The 6,000-nt window shown below is 38.2% G+C and overlaps 1 protein-coding gene across 1 annotated transcript in view; it reads left to right on the top strand.

Annotated features, from left to right (window-relative positions):
- The first annotated feature begins 498 nt into the window (after positions 1-498).
- The window catches only part of GUCY2F (guanylate cyclase 2F, retinal), a 149,998-nt gene continuing 144,496 nt past the window's right edge, over positions 499-6,000 (top strand). Inside the window, 1 exon segment of the mRNA NM_174549.2 lies at positions 499-738. The gene's annotated coding sequence lies outside the window, so the exon portion shown is untranslated.

Raw genomic sequence — 6,000 nt, 5'->3', positions numbered from 1 at the left:
TACTTTAGGATTCCAGAACAGTTCCCTGAATGAATGACACTCATGACAAGGAAGATTGCTAAGGGAAAATGGATAGATTTAAAGGGTGAGAGTATGTGCAGAGTTGAGGGGAGGGAGTTGGGGGTTTCTTTTGGAAGGAAAGGCAGTGAAGGCATTCAAGGAGAACAGAAGAAGGAGACAAACTTCACCTACTTTGAATTTTGCAGGGAGTCAGCCTGCAACCTTTCATATCGTGGACTGGAATCACAACTGATGAATGTTCTGGCATTTAAAGCCATCCTGCAAAAAGGGTGATATGTGTTATTAGAATGGAAAAAGGAAGAACAAAGAACTCAGAGGCAAAATCCGAGGGTATATGAATCCAACTTTGAAAGGTAGAAGAAGGCAGTAAGTAATCTGTTGAGGACGAATTTATCCAGAGGACTGTTTGTTAATCTCTGGGTCAATGCATTTAGGTCAGCACCAACTCTGCTACAGGTAGGATCAATTTAAAGGATTAGAAGTGTCTCTAAATCCTAATCCTAGTCTTGGGCTAGGGATGCTGAAGAGTAATTTTAAAAACGGTTTACTATCCCTCTCAATTATTTACCCCATTAATGGAATTTATCAACAGACTGGAGTCCTTGGCAGGATTATGAATGCATAGAGGATGCACCAAAATGGACACACTGAGTAGCCATGCCAGAGATTTGCCTGTGCAGATGGTAAATTGAAGACATTTGAGCAGTGAATTACATGGTGAGTAGTTGACAGCTCTTGTTTATTAGAAAGATTGTAGTGGGGAAATAACACAGCCCACTTGGCAGCTCAGACTTCTGACTGAGATACATCAGTTTTACGGCAATATGTAGTGGGGGAAAAAAAGAAACAAAATAAAGAATGAAAGAGGAGAAAGAATGAGAGAAAAGGGTTGGAAAAGGCGCTTTCAGGACACTTTAAATCAAGATTTGGGCTCAAAGGCTCTCATCCAAGTTTTCATTTAGTTACTCTCATGATTCTTTTTTATTTCTTCCTGATGTTGTCTGACACAAGCTGTTAACTTGACTCAGGCTGTAACTGCAAAGATCAATCATCCATAGATGTCTTCAGCTTGACAAGCTAGGATGAAGAACCATTTTCCTCAGAGCTATTTGTCATAGTCTTTCTTTGTACAGGTTTAAAGAACAGACATTTCCCTTGTGAAATCAGGCTTCCCGGCACATTATGAAAGCTACCAGAAATAAAATGTTGCATCCCTATGCTCTAGTTACTTTCCATGGAAGCCCGATTCCATGCAGGACTTCAAACCTAAGTTATCTGGGCAATAGCCCCAGAAGAGCTGTGGGTCAGTAGTATTCAACTTTTAAAATTTCATACCTTCAAACTTTCAGTTATATCCATATTTCCTTTTAACCTGAAGGAAGGCTTCAGCAGGCTTGTTGTGAAGGTGGTGTTTTTCACATGAGAACTTTTGTTTTTAAACCCAGTGAAGAAGGCTTAGGGTATCCTCTCTCACCCCTCCCTCCCTCTTCCTTTTTTTCCCTTCCCTCCTTTCTTCCTTGTCTTCCTCTCTTTTCTGTCTTCCCACATGTTTTCTCAGACTAAGTTTGCTTCTGAAAAATTTTGGGATCAGGGATTAAGACTAAATTCTAGAGCAACACAGAACTTTCTGGTCTCCAAGGGAGTCCTGGAAGAGTTAGAAATACCACCCAAGGCATGAAATAGAGCCCAGGAAGAATGGAGGGACAAATCTTCAGCTTGGAAGTTGTTTAACAAAGGGCAACACCTAGACAAATACAAATAGAAAGGTATTTTCTGACATGTGCCTTGAGGAAGGATCTATGTTGTAAATGTGTAAAATTGAAAAATGCTACACAAAAAGAGCAAAATTTTAATTTAAATTTTTATTATAAGAACACTTAACATGAGATCTACTCTCTTAACAAAATTTTAAGTGCAAAATATATACTCTTAACTATAGGCACTGTGTTGTACAGTAAATCACTAGATCTTTTTCAACTTGATTAACTGAAACTTTATATTCATTGAACAACAACTCACCATTTCCCTCTCTCCATAGCCCTCAGCAACGACTATTCTATTCTCTGCTTTAATGCATTTGACTATGTTAGATAGCTCATATAAGTAGAATTATGCAATATTTGTCATGGCTTATTTCACTTAGCATAATATCCTCCAGGTTAATCCATGTAATTGCATACGGCAGGATTTCCTTGTTTTTAAAGGCTTAATAATATTTCATTTTATGTATATACCACATTTTCTTTTCTATTTATCCACCAATGTACATTTAGGTTGTTTCTGTATCTTGGCTCTTTTGAATAATGCTGAAATTAACATGGGAGTTCAGATATCTCTTTGAGAACCTAGTTTCAATTCATTAGATATATATCCAGAAGGTGGACTACTAGGTTATATGGTAGATCTATTTTTAATATTTTGAGGAATGTCCATACTGTCTTCCACAGCTGCTACACCATTTTTACATTCCGACCAACAGTATACAAGAATTCCAATTTTTCCGCTTGCTTATCAACATTTGATATCACTTTTTTAAAAAAAATAACCATCTTGACAAGTGAGGGGTATCTCATTATGGTTTTGAGTTGCATTTCCCTGATGATTAGTAATATTGAGCACCTCTTCATCTACCATCTGTCTATATTCATAGACATAGCATTTGTATGTCTTCTTCAGAGAAACATCTATTAATGTCCCTCACCCATTTTCAAATCACATTATTATTATTTGCTGTTGAGTTGTAGGAGTTCCTTGTATATTTTGAATATAAACCACTTACCAGATTTAGAATTTGAAAATATTTTCTCCCACTCTGTAGGTTGCCTTTTCATCCTGTTGATTATTTCCTTTGCTGTGCAGAGCTTTTCATTTCATGTAGTCCTACTTTTTTGTTTTTGCTTTTGTTTACTGTGCTTTTGGCATCAAATCCAAGAAGTCATTGCCAAGACTAATGCCAGGAAGATTTCCGCTTGTTTTCTTCTAGGAGTTTAATAGTTCTAGCTCTTACATATTTAGATTTTTGATCCATTCAAGTTAATTTTTGTATATAGTATAAAGCAAGAGTCCAACTCATCCCTTTTCAGTTTTCCCATTATCATATGTTGAAAAAACTGTCCTTTCCTCACAGGACAGTGAGGACAGTGTATTCTTGGCTCCCTTACTAAAGCTCAATTGACTCTATATGCATGGGTTTATTTCTATGTTCTCTATTCTGCCCCATTGGTTTATATGTCTGTCATTATGTCAACACCACACTGTTTTGATTACTGTAGCTTTGTAATGTATTTTGATATCAGGAGTGTGATACTTCCAGCTTTATCAGGATTGCTTTGGCTATTCAGGTTTTTTTGTGGTTCAATATGAATTTTAGGATTATTTTTCTGTTTCTATAAAAAATATTGTAATTTTCATGTGAATAATACTGAATCTATAGATTGTTTTGTGTAGTAAGGACATCTTTAGAATACTAATTCTTCCAATCCATTTTCTGGGATATCTTTCCATTTACTTGAGAGTATTCCTTAATTTCTTTCATCATTGTCTTATAGTTTTCAGTGTGAAAGTCTTTCACCTCCTTTGCCAAATTTATTCCTAAGTAGTTTATTATTTTTTGATGCTATTGTAAATAAGATTGCATTTTAAATTTACTTTTTTGTATAGTTCATTGTTAGTATATAGAAATGTGACTAATTTTTGTATGTTGATTTTATTCCTGCAACTTTAATAAGTTCACCTTTAAGTTCTAATAGGTGGGGTTTTTGGAGAAGGCAATGGCACCCCACTCCATTACTCTTGCCTGGAAAATCCCATGGATGGAGGAGCCTGGTAGGCTGCAGTCCATGGGGTCGCTGAGAGTCCGACACGACTAAGCGACTTCACTTTTCACTTTCATGCATTGGAGGAGGAAATGGCAACCCACTCCAGTGTTCTTGCCTGGAGAATCCTTGGGACGGGGGAGCCTGGTGGGCTGCCGTCTATGGGGTCACACAGAATTGGACACGACCGAAGCAACTTAGCAGCAGCAGCAGCAGGTGGGGTTTTTGTTTTGTTTTGAGTAATTAGGGTTTTCTGTGTATAAGGTCAAGTAACCTAGGAACGGGGATAACTTTACTTCTTCATTTCCAATTTTGACGTCTTTTATTTCTTTTTTTTGCCTAATTCCTCTGGCTAGGACTTCCAGTACTAAGTTGAATAGGAGTGGTAAGAAAGGGCATCCCTGTCCTGTTTGTGATCTAGAGGAAAAGCTTTTAGTGTTTTACCCTTGAGTATGATGTGAACTGTGAGCTTATTATATATGGCCTTTATTGTTTTGAGGTACATTCCTTCTCTACCTATTTTGTTGAGAGTTTTTATCATGAAAGGGTGTTGAATTTTGCCTAATGCTTTTTCTGCTTTTATTGAAATGATAATGTGATTTTAATTCTTCATTTTGTTCATGCAGTATCATATTTATTTATTTATGATTTTGAACCATCCTTACATCCCAGGGATAAATCCAATTTGATCATGATATATAAATCCTTAAAGTGCTTTTGAAAAACAAACTTTTTAGAACTTGGACTGGGTAAGCATTCTGCTTAGGTGGAATGCCCTGATTTATAACTTAAAAATGCCAACCGTACAACTGGAACAGACAGCTGATCACTTTGATCTGAGAAGTGCCAAAACTCCCTTTATTTTTCTCCTCAAAAAGTGGCCCATCCCCCTTTGCCTACCTGCTACTGATGCTTGAAATGATAATATTATAGATTAATTCCTTCATCATAAACTTCTCCCCACCCCATGTTTAAAAACAAACACCATTTGTTGGGGAGGAGAAGGGGAAAGTATCAAATATTATTTTACATATCAGTGGAAATCACTTAAAGAGTTTCTTTCTGTAGAGTTGCTTTTCCTGTCCATTCATAGAGGGAGCAAAGAAAACCCAACTAGAAGTTTGAACACAAACTTTGCCTGCTGGATAATTTGCCAAAGGTGGTTTCTAACCAAGGCCTATAATAGAGCCTTTTCAAGAACATGGTAATATAAAACATTTTATTTGTACTCCATGTCTCCTCTTCACTATTTTATTCAACAAATATTTTCTGAATACCTATAATGTTTCAGGCTGGGCATGGCCCTGGAGATAGCATAGTGAGCAAAAACAAGCAGGGAACTTACAAATTTGACTTTATCAATGGCACCCCACTCCAGTACTCTTGCCTGGAAAATCCCATGGATGGAGGAGCCTGGTGGGCTGCAGTCCATGGGGTCGCACAGAGTTGGACACGACTGAACGACTTCACTTTCACTTTTCACTTTCATGCACTGGAGAAGGAAATGGCAACCCACTCCAGTGTTCTTGCCTGGAGAATCCCAGGGATGGGGGAGCCTGGTGGGCTGCCATCTATGGGGTCGCACAGGGTCGGACACAACTGAAGCGACTTAGCAGCAGCAGCAGCAGCATGTTGATGGACATTATTGCCCCTTTCCTCCTGATGTGTGTATAGTTTCTTTTCCTGGTAAAATTTCTTGGCCAAGCCTTATATGCCCCCACTTTTTTTTTTTCCTGGAGCTACATGCCTGGCTTACTAGGTGGCACAGTGATATAGAATCCTCCTGCTAATGCAGGAGACTCAAGAGACATGGATTCAATCCCTGGGTTGGGAAGATCCCCTGGAGGAGAAAATGGCAAACCTTCTCCACTATTCTTGCCTGGAAAAGTCCATGGACAAAGGAGCCTGGGAGGCTACAGTCCATTAAGTCACAAAGAGTCAGACACTACTGAGCCACTGAGCACTCACACACGCCTAGGACAAACCAGGTTCTCAATGTATCCTTCCTCATAATGATGATATGATAGTGAATAGTTCAAGGAGTCTAGATTTTCAGTGTGGCATAACTCAAGCAAGGGTGGGGGGAACTTCACATTGTAAGTACTTGATAGAAGATTCTAGACCAAAATTTAAAATGATCAGGAACTGGATCTGCCAGATAGAA

Source organism: Bos taurus, chromosome X, assembly GCF_002263795.3.
Source record: "Bos taurus isolate L1 Dominette 01449 registration number 42190680 breed Hereford chromosome X, ARS-UCD2.0, whole genome shotgun sequence".
In the NCBI taxonomy this organism is placed as follows: domain Eukaryota; kingdom Metazoa; phylum Chordata; class Mammalia; order Artiodactyla; family Bovidae; genus Bos; species Bos taurus.
This window is presented reverse-complemented; position numbering and strand designations above follow the sequence as displayed.